Here is a 14,960-nt window from a genome sequence, read left to right on the forward strand (position 1 = left end):
GGGAAGCCAGGCTTCCCCCCAAATTCACAAGAGGCTGAATGTATCTCACCGGTAAAGCATCTGAGCGAAACAGCACCTCTCTGCCTCTGTATGTGTAGCCCATCTATCTGATGCTGTCTGGTCAAAAAGAGTGTGACATTGTTGCTGCCCGTAGCATTGAATGCAATGGCCTCCCTTGATAATTTTTAAAATAAAATAATAGCCAATCAGTGTTGAGGTAAACTGAGTGAGCTCAGCTGTGAATGGTCCCAGCGCCGGTTTGATTTTGGCTTCACACCAATCACAACACATCAGAAGCCAAACGCCATTGACAGAAAAAACTTGAATTGTTGCATGATCTCCTTGTTTCATTGACCTTCATTGGCCAACGAGCTAGCTAAAACCACCCCTTTCCTAAATTAGCCTTGGAGGGAGATAGGGATTTCAACTTGTGTATTTACTTCATTCTCCTACTGGCCAATGATTGTAACAGTGATTCTGATCCAACCACAAATGAATACACTGTTCCCCCGGCCTGAGAGGATAGGTGTTCAATATGTAACTAGGCATAGTAGGCTAATGTTAACTAACTGGCCTGGCACGTCGTTGCCCATGAAAAGAAGTTAGACTAGCAAGCAAGAATTTTAGCCAGGTAGCCTAGAACAACAAAAACTAAAAGCGTGTACTGTTTGACAAAACCATAGACCTTATAGGCAACATGAAAGAGGAGGATGGCATAGCAGCAGTAGGAGGAGCAGTAGCATGAGGAGAATAAGTAGAAGCAGGAGGAGTAGCAGGAGGAGGAGGAGGAGCAGTAGTAGTAGTAGGAGGAGGAGCAGTAGTAGTAGGAGGAAGAGGAGCAGTAGTAGGAGAAGGAGGAGGAGGAGGAGGAGGAGGAGGAGCAGTAGTAGGAGGAGGAGGAGGAGCAGTAGTAGGAGGAGGAGCAGTCGCAGGAGGAGGAGGAGGAGGAGGAGGAGCAGCAGTAGTTGGAGGAGGAGGAGCAGTAGTAGTAGGAGGAGGAGGAGCAGTAGTAGGAGGAGGAGGAGCAGTAGTAGTAGGAGGAGGAGCAGTAGTAGGAGGAGGAGGAGCAGTAGCAGTAGCAGGAGGAGGAGGAAGAGGAGGAGGAGGAGGAGGAACAGCAGTAGTAGGAGGTGGATGAGCAGTAGTAGGAGGAGGAGCAGTAGAAGGATGAGAAGGAGCAGTAGCAGGAGGAGGAGGAGGAGGAGCAGTAGTAGCAGGAGGAGTAGTAGTTGGAGGAGGAGTAGTAGTAGTAGTAGTAGTAGTAGGAGGAGGAGGAGGAGGAGCAGTAGTAGGAGGAGGAGGAGGAGCAGTAGGAGGAGGAGGAGGAGGAGCAGGCGTAGGAGGAGGAGGAGAAGGAGGAGGAGGAGGAGCAGTAGTAGTAGGAGGAGGAGCAGTAGTAGTAGTAGGAGGAGGAGGAGCAGGAGAAGTAGCAGTTGCAGCAGGAGGAGCAATAGCAGGAGGAGGATCAGTAGCAGTAGCAGGAGGAGAAGTAGAAGCAGCAGGAGGAGAAGTAGCAGTAGCAGCAGGAGGATCAGTAACAGTAGCAGTAGCAGGAGAAGTAGCAGTAGCAGGAGCCGTAGCAGCAGGAGAAGCAGAAGCAGCAGGAGGAGCAGTAGCAGGAGGAGGAGCAGGAGCAGGAGGAGGAGCAGTAGCAGCAGGAGGAGAAGTAGCAGGAGGAGGAGCAGTAGCAGGAGGAGGAGCAGTAGCAGGAGGAGGATAAGTAGAAGCAGGAGCCGTAGCAGGAGGAGGAGCAGTAGCAGGAGGAGGAGCAGTAGCAGGAGTAGGATCAGTAGCAGGAGGAGGATCAGTAGCAGGAGGAGGAGCAGCAGGAGCAGGATGAGCAGTAACAGGAGAAGTATGAGCAGGAGGAGGAGAAGTAGCAGGGGGAGGAGGGGTAGCAGCAGGAGGAGCAGGAGGAGGAGGGGTAGCAGCAGGAGGAGCAGTAGCAGGAGGAGCAGTAGCAGAAGGAGGGGTAGCAGCAGGAGGAGGGGTAGCAGCAGGAGGAACAGTAGCAGGAGGAGCAGTAGCAGGAGGAGCAGTAGCGGGAGGAGGAGGGGTAGCAGCAGGAGGAGAAGCAGTAGCAGGAGGAGAAGGGGTAGCAGCAGGAGGAGCAGTAGCAGGAGGAGAAGTAGCAGGAGGAGCAGTAGCAGGAGGAGAAGTATCAGTAACAGGAGGAGTATGAGCAGGAGGAGCAGGAACAGTAGCAGAGGGGGTATGAGCAGGAGGAGTAAGAGCAGAAGGAGAAGTAGCAGAGCAGGAGGATGTGTAGAAGCAGGAGAAGCAGGGGGAGTACGAGCAGTAGCAGTAGCAGGAGCAGCAGTAGCAGCAGGAGGAGGAGCAGCAGGAGGAGCAGGAGTAGGATGATGAGCAGCAGGAAGAGCAGTAGCAGTAGCAGGAGGAGAAGTAGCAGTAGCAGGAGCCGTAGCAGGAGGAGAAGCAGAAGCAGCAGGAGGAGCAGTAGCAAAAGGAGGATCAGTAGCAGGAGCAGGAGGAGGAGCAGTAGCAGGAGGAGGATAAGTTGAAGCAGGAGCAGTAGCAGGAGCAGGAGCAGGAGGAGGATAAGTAGAAGCAGGAGCCGTAGCAGGAGGAGGAGCAGTAGCAGGAGCAGTAGCAGGAGGAGGAGCAGTAGCAGGAGTAGGATCAGTAGCAGGAGGAGGATCAGTAGCAGGAGGAGGAGCAGTAGCACCAGGAGGATAAGTAGAAGCAGGAGCAGTAGCAGGAGGAGGAGCAGTAGCAGGAGCAGGATGAGCAGTAACAGGAGAAGTATGAGCAGGAGCAGAAGAAGTAGCAGGAGCAAGATGAGCAGTAACAGGAGAAGTATGAGCAGGAGGAGGAGAAGTAGCAGCGGGAGGAGGGGTAGCAGCAGGAGGAGCAGGAGGAGGAGGGGTAGCAGCAGGAGGAGCAGTCATAGGAGAAGTATGAGCAGGAGGAGGAGAAGTAGCAGCGGGAGGAGGGGTAGCAGCAGGAGGAGCAGGAGGAGGAGGGGTAGCAGCAGGAGGAGCAGGAGGAGGAGGGGTAGCAGCAGGAGGAGGGGTAGCAGGAGGAGCAGTAGCAGGAGGAGAAGTAGCAGTAACAGGAGGAGTATGAGCAGGAGGAGCAGGAACAGTAGCAGAGGGGGTATGAGCAGGAGGAGTAAGAGCAGAAGGAGAAGTAGCAGAGCAGGAGGATGAGTAGAAGCAGGAGAAGCAGGAGGAGTACGAGCAGTAGCAGTAGCAGGAGGAGCAGTAGCAGCAGGAGGAGGAGCAGCAGGAGGAGCAGGAGTAGGATGATGAGCAGCAGGAAGAGCAGTAGTAGCATGAGCAGGCTGCCTGTGTGTGCCTTGCCTTCTGACAGACAGAGACACGAACATAGACGATCGGCAGGATCGGCCAGGAGTGGTTTCCTTACCACATAACTTGACCAGTTATAGCAGGGCTATTAATCTGTCAGTAGTACTGTTGCTTGTCCTTCCTACCTGGCTTACTAAAAGTAACTACACTTATTAACTGATGGACCAGATCTGAGTCAGGCTCTGATCAGAGGGCCTGTGTCACCTATGGTTGCCATGGTGCTGTGAGGAGACCTTGGCTGAGAACTCTGCAAGTATTGTACATATTTTTGTTATTTTGTGTATTTTTTATTTTTTTGATAACCTGTTGAGTGATGATCCATGGAGTTGCAGGACTGATGATATAGCTAGCTAGCTAATCTAATCTGAATGATCCATCAACACCTGAAAAACATATTTTCATATTTTTATTCCAGCTTGGTTTCTGGAAAGATGTGGACTGCGGTGTGAGGGGATGACAGAGGCTCACCTCATAGGACACTGTTGCTGATTACTGCTGAGGTGTGATGGTCTCTTGGGCGTTTACAGCTACCAAATTACCACCTAGGCGGGTGCTACACGTTCAATGGTGGATGTTCCAGCCTACGTACAGAGGAGCGTGACTGACAGAGGGGCCTGTCTGACTGATGTTTCTCACACCCTGGCTTTACCATCAACGCCTCCTCCACTCAAGCTACTCCTTTACTGAAATGCATCATCGTCTGGCTGTGGAAGATCAACTGCCAGCTCCCCGAATGTGATTTTTTAAAAGGGATTTTACGATTCCGTATGAAAAGCACTATATATAATTTTTTAAATTCTTCTTATTATTATTATTTTGACCTAAGCAGGAAAAATTCCTGTCCCCACTTCCCAGTAGGCCCTGTCTGTAAGACCAGTGGTAGCGTGGAATTAGAATGTCCAATTAGCTCTATTCCTACGGGCGGTACAGTCCCCACAGTGGACCCACACCTGAGAGCATTGATCCACTCAGAACAAACCTACAAGTTTCAAGTAAAACCTGATGGCGCCAATGTCGAAAAACAACATGAGCAAAAAAACGACATGAGCGAGTACACACACACACAACGGAAAACAACACACACACACACACACACAACCGACAGAAAACAACACACACAAACACATCCACACACATACACATGCTGTTCTGAAATTAACACAGCCTCCACTCGCAGGCATATAAAACCTGTTATGGTGCTGAGCAAACCCCACAGGGAATTCTCCATTCTTTACCGGAATGTGATTTGTTTTCCCAAAGTTACACTTGTGTTGAGATGCAGAACTTATTCTGGCAGAGGATGACGGAGTCACAGATTGTGAAAACAAGTAATTTTACCAAAGGGAGGACATGATACGTTTTGCTTTTCACACATTATGAAAACAGTGGTTTGTTAATCCAAATGGCAGGATATGTTGGAAAATATAAGATACTTGGACGCAGTGAGATACAAAAATACACTAAATAACTGGTTCAAGTCATTAAAAATAGAACACACTCACAATGAGCAACCAGTCCTTCACAACACATTGTTAGTGACTAACTCAAATGGACAACAACAATACAAAAGATTTGCTAGGAGGCCTGCGTGTGAGAGAGGAAGATGGAGAGAGAGTTGTAGAGAGTGAGAGAGAGAGAGAGAGAGAGAGAGAGAGAGAGAGAGAGAGAGAGAGAGAGAGAGAGAGAGAGAGAGAGTGAAAGACAGAGAGAGAGAGAGAGAGAGAGAGCGAAAGAAAGAAAGAAAGAAAGAAAGAAAGAAAGAAAGAAAGAAAGAAAGAAAGAAAAAAAGAGAGAGAGAGAAAGAAAGAAAGAAAGAAAGAAAGAAAGAGAGAAAGAGAGAAAGAGAGATAAAAAGAGAGAGAGCGAGAGAGAGAGAGAGAGAGAGAGAGAGAGAGAGAGAGAGAAAGAAAGAAAGAAAGAAAGAAAGAAAGAAAGAAAGAAAGAAAGAAAGAAAGAAAGAAAGAAAGAAAGAAAGAAAGAAAGAAAGAAAGAAAGAGAGAAGGGAGAGAGGAGAGAGAGAGAGAGAGAGAGAGAGAGAGAGAGAGAGAGAGAGAGAGAGAGAGAGAGAGAGCGAAAGAAAGAAAGAAAGAAAGAAAGAAAGAAAGAAAGAAAGATAAAAAGAGAGAGAGAGCGAAAGAAAAGAAAGAGAGAAAGAGAGATAAAAGAGAGAGCGAGAGAGAGAGAGAGAGAGAGAGAGAGAGAGAGAGAGAGAGAGAGAGAGAGAGAGAGAGAGAGAGAGAGAGAGAGAGAGAGAGAGAGAGAGAGAGAGAGAGAAAGAAAGAAAAGAAAGAAAGAAAGAAAGAGAGAAAGAGAGATAAAAAGAGAGAGAGAGAGAGAGAGAGAGAGAGAGAGAGAGGGAGAGAGAGAGAGAGAGAGAGAGAGAGAGAGAGAGAGAGAGAGAGAGAGAGAGAGAGAGAAAGAAAGAAAGAAAGAAAGAGAAAGAAAGAGAAAGAAAGAAAGAAAGAAAGAGAGAGAGAGAGAGAGAGAGAGAGAGAGAGAGAGAGAAAGAAAGAAAGAAAGAAAGAAAGAAAGAAAGAAAGAAAGAGAGAAAGAGAGATAAAAAGAGAGAGAGAGAGAGAGAGAGAGAGCGAAAGAAAGAAAGAAAGAAAGAAAGATAAAAAGAGAGAGAGAGAGAGAGAGAGAGAGAGAGAGAGAGCGAAAGAAAGAAATAAAGGAAGAAAGAAAGAAAGAAAGAAAGAAAGAAAGAAAGAAAGATAAAAAGAGAGAGAGAGAGGGCGAAAGAAAGAAAGAAAGAAAGAAAGAAAGAAAGAAAGAAAGAAAGAAGAGAGATAAAAAGAGAGAGAGAGAGAGAGAGAGAGGGAGAGAGAGAGAGAGAGGAGAGAGAGAGAGAGAGAGAGAGAGAGAGAGAGAGAGAGAGAGAGAGAGAGAGAGAGAGAAAGAGAAAAGATCAACCCCTGGCAGGTCTGTCTTCTTCTGCAATGAGCCATTCACCGTGTTTGAGTAGATCATTAGCGAATAGCCATCCAGCCCAGTCCATTCGAGCCTGGGAGATAGTCTCTAACCCAACTCACTTCTTTTGCATTTAACACTGCATGACTCCTCACTCCTACACACCATGACAGGGCCATGGAGCCATACGGAGCTCTCTCTCTCTCTCCCTTTACCTATCCCTCAAATTTGTCTCACAATAAAATATACATTTACTACATAAGACGGAGGTCAAAATACATACAGGAAATTTGAGCCAGAATAAGGGGCTTGTGAATGTATTGTAGTGTTTCAAAAATTGTACAACTGCCTTCATTTTGCAGGACCCAAGGAAGAGTGCCTTGCCTTGGCAGCAGCTAATGGGGATCCATAATAAATACAAATACAAATGAGGACACACATTGAAGAGATTTCAACACATTTCATCATTTTCTTTGTCTGGTATACTTGGGAGTACTGGGGTCACTGGGACAGGAGCGCTGAGTGATTCACTCTAGGGGTTGGTGTCAAATCTGTAGGTCCATGTCTCTTTTTCCCTTTACCCTACTACTCTATCTCTCTGGGGTTGGACAGCCACAGGTGACTGTAAATAAGAAGGGATTGAACCACAGTTCCTGCTCCTGATGATTAAATGTGTCTTTAAGTCAATCATGTATTGTGAAGACAAAGAAAAATTTCCAAACTTTATGGACCATATTTAAACAAATCTAGAATATAATAATATAATATATATATTGTAGTCCATCGTAATGTAGATTTGGCACTTGTGTCGTTGTACTGTATAATTAAAGAGCCAAACGGTTAGCGGCTAACGTCGGTCACAGAGGTGATGATAATCAATACAGGGTGTTGGTAAAAACAGCCCATCAAATGAATTGACCCTCCCTGGCATTTAAAAAAGACATTTAGCCTCACTGATCTGAAAATCATTACACCATATAGCCAAGGTATATAGTACTATGTGTTCCAGGTTATATCCAGGCTATTTCCAGGCTATCTATAGGCTATTTCCAGGCTATTTTTTTAAATTAAGGACCGGTTGAACAAAAACTATTCTGACAGTAAGATTGTAGCTTATCTGATAGAAAGTTAATATGATGGAGGGAAGAGCAATACCATTTTAAAGAGGTATAAGAGGGTGGTTTTATTTCTCCCAGAAAATACAATCGTAATAGCATTAAACATGGTACCAATTTAATAACATCAGAGGGGTATGGGAGGTTTATAAGAAATGTTCATAGGATAAAAAGCGTTGGATAGCTAAATATCCATGTCAATCAATCAATCAATCAATCAATCAATCAAATGTATTATATAACCTCAGCAGCTGTCACAAAATCCTTTACATATACCCAATGCAGAGGCAGAATCACAGGGGTTAGAAAAACTCACTATAAGGCAGGAGCCTAGGAAGAAACCTAAAGAGGAACCAGGGTAAATAGCTATTTTTCTCCCTCTAAATGACCGTACACTGAAAAGGGATTTGTGGCTTCCCTGAAACTACAGGTGACTTCCCAGAATTATATCAGACATATCAGAGTGATAAAACACTACAGCAACATCCTAGTTCACTGAACACACATTTAAACACCTTTTAGCCAAGCCTTCTCTCTCGCTTTCAAAGGAGGAAATGTTTAAATACAATATACGCCAGTTTTTATTTTACATGTTCCCTGTATTGAACAAAAGCCTGAAAACTATTCAGTGGTATAACTACTGTACCAGTGCAGTGGAACTACAATGTTCTATTCAGGGATTTTACTACTATCCTTTGCAAAGAATGACATGTATGATAATTCCAAATACCACTCAAGCTCTAGGCTACACCGATGTAAAGCAAACGAAAACTGTGCAAACATACAGTACCGATAAATCTCACACACAGTGACACACACACACAATGCCAACCCCAGATCCCAATGAAAGACGTTCCCTCTGTTGAAGGAGCAGTACCTTCCCTTGGTGCTCACACAGAGTCTCATTGTGAATCGCTGGTGCTGGTGATGATGACACAGAAATCCTGGCTGCTGCCTCCACTCTTTGCTGTATGTGTGAGGGGAGTGGTGCTGAGTCTGTATGTGTATGTGTGTGTGTATGCTGGGGCTGCTGGTGAAAGCCCTTCCGTGTGATCGAGGGCTGGCTTACCTAGGTTTGATAAGCTTGGAGAAACCCCCAGTAGCAGAGGAGAGGTGGAGAGAAGGAGAAGAGAGAGAGAGAGAGAGAGAGAAAGAGCGGGAGAGCTAGACAAAGACAGAGCGAGAGAGCGAGAGAGAGAGAGAGAGCGAGAGAGAGAGAGAAGGAGAGAGAGAGAGAGAGAGAGAGAGAGATGGAGGACTGGGCAGGCAGGGAAAGCGGCACAACAAGCTCTCCCAGTCTCACTTCAGAAGCTATGTTTCTCAAACGTCACATTTTGACATTTTTAAGGTTACATTTAGACATTAACTGATCATTTTTAAGGTTAGGGTTAAGTTTAGGCATTAACTCCGAATGTTTAAGGTTAGGGATTAACTCTGAATGTTTACGGTTAGGGATTAACTCTGAATGTTTAAGGTTAGGGATTAATGCTGAATGTTTAAGGTTAGGGATTAACTCTGAATGTTTAAGGTTAGGGATTAACTCTGAATGTTTAAGGTTAGGGATTAACTCTGAATGTTTAAGGTTAGGGATTACCTCTGAATGTTTACGGTTAGGGATTAACTCTGAATGTTTAAGGTTAGGGATTAACTCTGAATGTTTAAGGTTAGGGATTAACTCTGAATGTTTAAGGTTAGGGATTAACTCTGAATGTTTAAGGTTAGCGATTAACTCTGAATGTTTAAGGTTAGGGATTAACTCTGAATGTTTAAGGTTAGGGATTAACTCTGAATGTTTAAGGTTAGGGATTAACTCTGAATGTTTACGGTTAGGGATTAACTCTGAATGTTTACGGTTAGGGATTAACTCTGAATGTTTAAGGTTAGGGATTAACTCTGAATGTTTAAGGTTAGGGATTAACTCTGAATGTTTAAGGTTAGGGATTAACTCTGAATGTTTAAGGTTAGGGATTAACGCTGAATGTTTAAGGTTAGGGATTAACTCTGAATGTTTAAGGTTAGGGATTAACTCTGAATGTTTAAGGTTAGGGATTAACTCTGAATGTTTAAGGTTAGGGATTAACTCTGAATGTTTACGGTTAGGGATTAACTCTGAATGTTTAAGGTTAGGGATTAACTCTGAATGTTTAAGGTTAGGGATTAACTCTGAATGTTTAAGGTTAGGGATTAACTCTGAATGTTTAAGGTTAGCGATTAACTCTGAATGTTTAAGGTTAGGGATTAACTCTGAATGTTTAAGGTTAGGGATTAACTCTGAATGTTTAAGGTTAGGGATTAACTCTGAATGTTTAAGGTTAGGGATTAACTCTGAATGTTTAAGGTTAGGGATTAACTCTGAATGTTTAAGGTTAGGGATTAACTCTGAATGTTTAAGGTTAGGGATTAACTCTGAATGTTTAAGGTTAGGCATTAACTCTGAATGTTTAAGGTTAGGCATTAACTCTGAATGTTTCAGGTTAGGGATTAACTCTGAATGTTTAAGGTAAGGGTTAAGGTTTACGATAACCTTAATTTAAAAACAATCAAAAACAACTTTCTATCGCTAGATTCAAACATGCGTCAGATCTTTACACCCATCCGCCATCCCCGTCCACAACTCCCTAGCAGAACCGAAACCTACTTGAAGGTAACAGCGCTCACTGTTGCCCCCGAGTGGCCGGTTTCCACGTCATCTCCCGACGTCCTCAGACATGGATGGACGTGTAATAATGACTTGTATCATGGGTGACCTGGCTGAGGAGGCAGGTAGGGAATAATGGAGAGAGAATGTCATCTTACCTTATGGTATTCATCTCCTCATCAGGAACCTAAAATAAAATCACAGGAGATTAGAGGAACAGAGGAGACACAAACACTCACTCACACATTTCACTTAACACTTGCACTGTCTGTTTCCATCTCTGCTCTCTCTCTCTCACTCTCTCTTCTATCTCCCTCTCCCTGCCTCTTTCCCTCCATTTCTCTCTCTCTCCTTCTTGCTCTCTCTCATGCAGAGAGCCCGTCAGGCTACAGAGTCTGTGTACATCTGTAAAGAGAACAATCCTGTCATATTAAGAGAGGGAGAGAGAAAGAGAGAGAGTGGGAGAGCAGAAACCTCAATATCAGCCAGACTGCAGATACATGGCAACTGCACCCCATGAGAGTTGCTGGCAGTGACTCTGTATATGTATTGAGCTGAAGAGAAAAAAGAGCGAGAACAAAGAGAGAGGGGGGAGAGGGGAACAGGTGGCACCATCTGTTGAATTTCATATTATGTCACTAGGTGGTGGGGAGGAATGACACTCTCACCAGGCGGTGGGGAGGAATGAGACTCTCACCAGGCGGTGGGGAGGAGTGACACTCTCACCAGGCGGTGGGGAGGAATGAGACTCTCACCAGGCGGTGGGGAGGAATGAGACTCTCACCAGGCGGTGGGGAGGAATGACACTCTCACCAGGCGGTGGGGAGGAGTGACACTCTCACCAGGCGGTGGGGAGGACTCTCAATGAGACTCTCACCAGGCGGTGAATGGGAGGAATGAGACTCTCACCAGGCGGTGGGGAGGAATGAGACTCTCACCAGGCGGTGGGGAGGAATGAGACTCTCACCAGGCGGTGGGGAGGAATGAGACTCTCACCAGGCGGTGGGGAGGATGAGACTCTCACCAGGCGGTGGGGAGGAATGAGACTCTCACCAGGCGGTGGGGAGGAATGAGACTCTCACCAGGCGGTGGGGAGGAATGAGACTCTCACCAGGCGGTGGGGAGGAATGACACTCTCACCAGGCGGTGGGGAGGATGACACTCTCACCAGGCGGTGGGAGGATGAGACTCTCACCAGGCGGTAGGGAGGAATGAGACTCTCACCAGGCGGTGGGAGGAATGAGACTCTCACCAGGCGGTGGGGAGGAATGACACTCTCACCAGGCGGTGGGGAGGATGAGACTCTCACCAGGCGGTAGGAGGAATGAGACTCTCACCAGGCGGTGGGGAGGAATGAGACTCTCACCAGGCGATGGGGAGGAATGAGACTCTCACCAGGCGGTGGGGAGGAATGACACTCTCACCAGGCGGTGGGGAGGAATGACACTCTCACCAGGCGGTGGGGAGGGATGAGACTCTCACCAGGCGGTAGGGAGGAATGAGACTCTCACCAGGCGGTGGGGAGGAATGAGACTCTCACCAGGCGGTGGGGAGGAATGAGACTCTCACCAGGCGGTAGGGAGGAATGAGACTCTCACCAGGCGGTGGGGAGGGATGAGACTCTCACCAGGCGGTGGGGAGGAATGACACTCTCACCAGGCGGTAGGGAGGAATGAGACTCTCACCAGGCGGTAGGGAGGAATGAGACTCTCACCAGGCGGTGGGGAGGAATGACACTCTCACCAGGCGGTGGGGAGGAATGACACTCTCACCAGGCGGTGGGGAGGAATGAGACTCTCACCAGGCGGTGGGGAGGAATGACACTCTCACCAGGCGGTGGGGAGGAATGAGACTCTCACCAGGCGGTGGGGAGGAATGACACTCTCACCAGGCGGTGGGGAGGAATGAGACTCTCACCAGGCGGTGGGGAGGAATGACACTCTCACCAGGCGGTGGGGAGGAGTGACACTCTCACCAGGCGGTGGGGAGGGATGACACTCTCACCAGGCGGTGGGGGAGGAATGACACTCTCACCAGGCGGTGTGGAGGGATGAGACTCTCACCAGGCGGTAGGGAGGAATGAGACTCTCACCAGGCGGTGGGGAGGAATGAGACTCTCACCAGGCGGTGGGGAGGAATGAGACTCTCACCAGGCGGTGGGGAGGGATGAGACTCTCACCAGGCGGTAGGGAGGAATGAGACTCTCACCAGGCGGTGGGGAGGAATGAGACTCTCACCAGGCGGTGGGGAGGAATGAGACTCTCACCAGGCAGTGGGGAGGAATGACACTCTCACCAGGCGGTGGGGAGGAGTGACACTCTCACCAGGCGGTGGGGAGGGATGAGACTCTCACCAGGCGGTAGGGAGGAATAAGACTCTCACCAGGCGGTGGGGAGGAATGAGAATCTCACCAGGCGGTGGGGAGGAATGAGACTCTCACCAGGCGGTGGGGGAGGAATGACACTCTCACCAGGCGGTGGGGAGGAGTGACACTCTCACCAGGCGGTGGGGAGGAATGACACTCTCACCAGGCGGTGGGGAGGAGTGACACTCTCACCAGGCGGTGGGGAGGAATGACACTCTCACCAGGCGGTGGGGAGGAGTGACACTCTCACCAGGCGGTGTGGAGGGATGAGACTCTCACCAGGCGGTAGGGAGGAATGAGACTCTCACCAGGCGGTGGGGAGGAATGAGACTCTCACCAGGCGGTGGGGAGGAATGAGACTCTCACCAGGCGGTGGGGAGGAATGAGACTCTCACCAGGCGGTGGGGAGGAATGACACTCTCACCAGGCGGTGGGGAGGAATGACACTCTCACCAGGCAGTGGGGAGGGATGAGACTCTCACCAGGCGGTGGGGAGGAGTGACACTCTCACCAGGCGTTGGGGAGGAATGAGACTCTCACCAGGCGGTGGGGAGGAATGACACTCTCACCAGGCGGTGGGGAGGAGTGACACTCTCACCAGGCGGTGGGGAGGAATGACACTCTCACCAGGCGGTGGGGAGGAGTGACACTCTCACCAGGCGGTGTGGAGGGATGAGACTCTCACCAGGCAGTAGGGAGGAATGAGACTCTCACCAGGCGGTGGGGAGGAATGAGACTCTCACCAGGCGGTGGGGAGGAATGACACTCTCACCAGGTGGTGGGGAGGGATGAGACTCTCACCAGGCGGTAGGAAGGAATGAGACTCTCACCAGGCGGTGGGGAGGAATGAGACTCTCACCAGGCGGTGGGGAGGAATGAGACTCTCACCAGGCAGTGGGGAGGAATGACACTCTCACCAGGCGGTGGGGAGGAGTGACACTCTCACCAGGCAGTGGGGAGGAATGACACTCTCACCAGGCGGTGGGGAGGAGTGACACTCTCACCAGGCGGTGGGGAGGGATGAGACTCTCACCAGGCGGTAGGGAGGAATAAGACTCTCACCAGGCGGTGGGGAGGAATGAGAATCTCACCAGGCGGTGGGGAGGAATGAGACTCTCACCTGGCGGTGGGGAGGAATGACACTCTCACCAGGCGGTGGGGAGGAGTGACACTCTCACCAGGCGGTGGGGAGGAATGACACTCTCACCAGGCGGTGGGGAGGAGTGACACTCTCACCAGGCGGTGGGGAGGAATGACACTCTCACCAGGCGGTGGGGAGGAGTGACACTCTCACCAGGCGGTGTGGAGGGATGAGACTCTCACCAGGCGGTAGGGAGGAATGAGACTCTCACCAGGCGGTGGGGAGGAATGAGACTCTCACCAGGCGGTGGGGAGGAATGAGACTCTCACCAGGCGGTGGGGAGGAATGAGACTCTCACCAGGCGGTGGGGAGGAATGAGACTCTCACCAGGCGGTGGGGAGGAATGACACTCTCACCAGGCAGTGGGGAGGAATGAGACTCTCACCAGGCGGTGGGGAGGAATGAGACTCTCACCAGGCGGTGGGGAGGAATGAGACTCTCACCAGGCGGTGGGGAGGAATGAGACTCTCACCAGGCGGTGGGGAGGAATGACACTCTCACCAGGCGGTGGGGAGGATGAGACTCTCACCAGGCGGTAGGAAGGATGAGACTCTCACCAGGCGGTGGGGAGGAATGAGACTCTCACCAGGCGGTGGGGAGGAATGAGACTCTCACCAGGCAGTGGGGAGGAATGACACTCTCACCAGGCGGTGGGGAGGAGTGACACTCTCACCAGGCAGTGGGGAGGAATGACACTCTCACCAGGCGGTGGGGAGGAGTGACACTCTCCACCAGGCGGTGGGGAGGGATGAGACTCTCACCAGGCGGTAGGGAGGAATGAGACTCTCACCAGGCGGTGGGGAGGAATGAGACTCTCACCAGGCGGTGGGGAGGAATGACACTCTCACCAGGCGGTGGGGAGGAATGAGACTCTCACCAGGCGGTGGGGAGGAGTGACACTCTCACCAGGCGGTGGGGAGGAATGAGACTCTCACCAGGCGGTGGGGAGGAATGACACTCTCACCAGGCGGTGGGGAGGAGTGACACTCTCACCAGGCGGTGGGGAGGAATGACACTCTCACCAGGCGGTGGGGAGGAGTGACACTCTCACCAGGCGGTGTGGAGGGATGAGACTCTCACCAGGCGGTAGGGAGGAATGAGACTCTCACCAGGCGGTGGGGAGGAATGAGACTCTCACCAGGCGGTGGGGAGGAATGAGACTCTCACCAGGCGGTGGGGAGGAATGAGACTCTCACCAGGCGGTCACCAGGGGGAGGAATGACACTCTCACCAGGCGGTGGGGAGGAATGACACTCTCACCAGGCAGTGGGGAGGATGAGACTCTCACCAGGCGGTGGGGAGGAATGAGACTCTCACCAGGCGGTGGGGAGGGGAGGAATGAGACTCTCACCAGGCGGTGGGGAGGAATGAGACTCTCACCAGGCGGTGGGGAGGAATGAGACTCTCACCAGGCGGTGGGGAGGAATGACACTCTCACCAGGCGGTGGGGAGGAATGAGACT

General features: G+C 49.8%; 1 protein-coding gene across 50 annotated transcripts in view; it reads right to left on the reverse strand.

Moving 5' to 3' along the window:
• LOC118377085 (brain-enriched guanylate kinase-associated protein-like) overlaps window positions 1–8,430 on the reverse strand; it is a 49,190-nt gene extending 40,760 nt beyond the window's left edge. For all 50 annotated transcript variants that reach the window (XM_035763932.2, XM_052524103.1, XM_052524087.1 and 47 more), the window contains exon 1: window positions 8,232–8,430. The gene's annotated coding sequence lies outside the window, so the exon portion shown is untranslated. The remainder of the gene's footprint in view (window positions 1–8,231) is intronic.
• Between the last annotated feature and the right edge of the window lie 6,530 nt (window positions 8,431–14,960).

This window comes from Oncorhynchus keta, chromosome 8, assembly GCF_023373465.1.
Source record: "Oncorhynchus keta strain PuntledgeMale-10-30-2019 chromosome 8, Oket_V2, whole genome shotgun sequence".
Classification (NCBI taxonomy): Eukaryota; Metazoa; Chordata; class Actinopteri; order Salmoniformes; family Salmonidae; genus Oncorhynchus; species Oncorhynchus keta.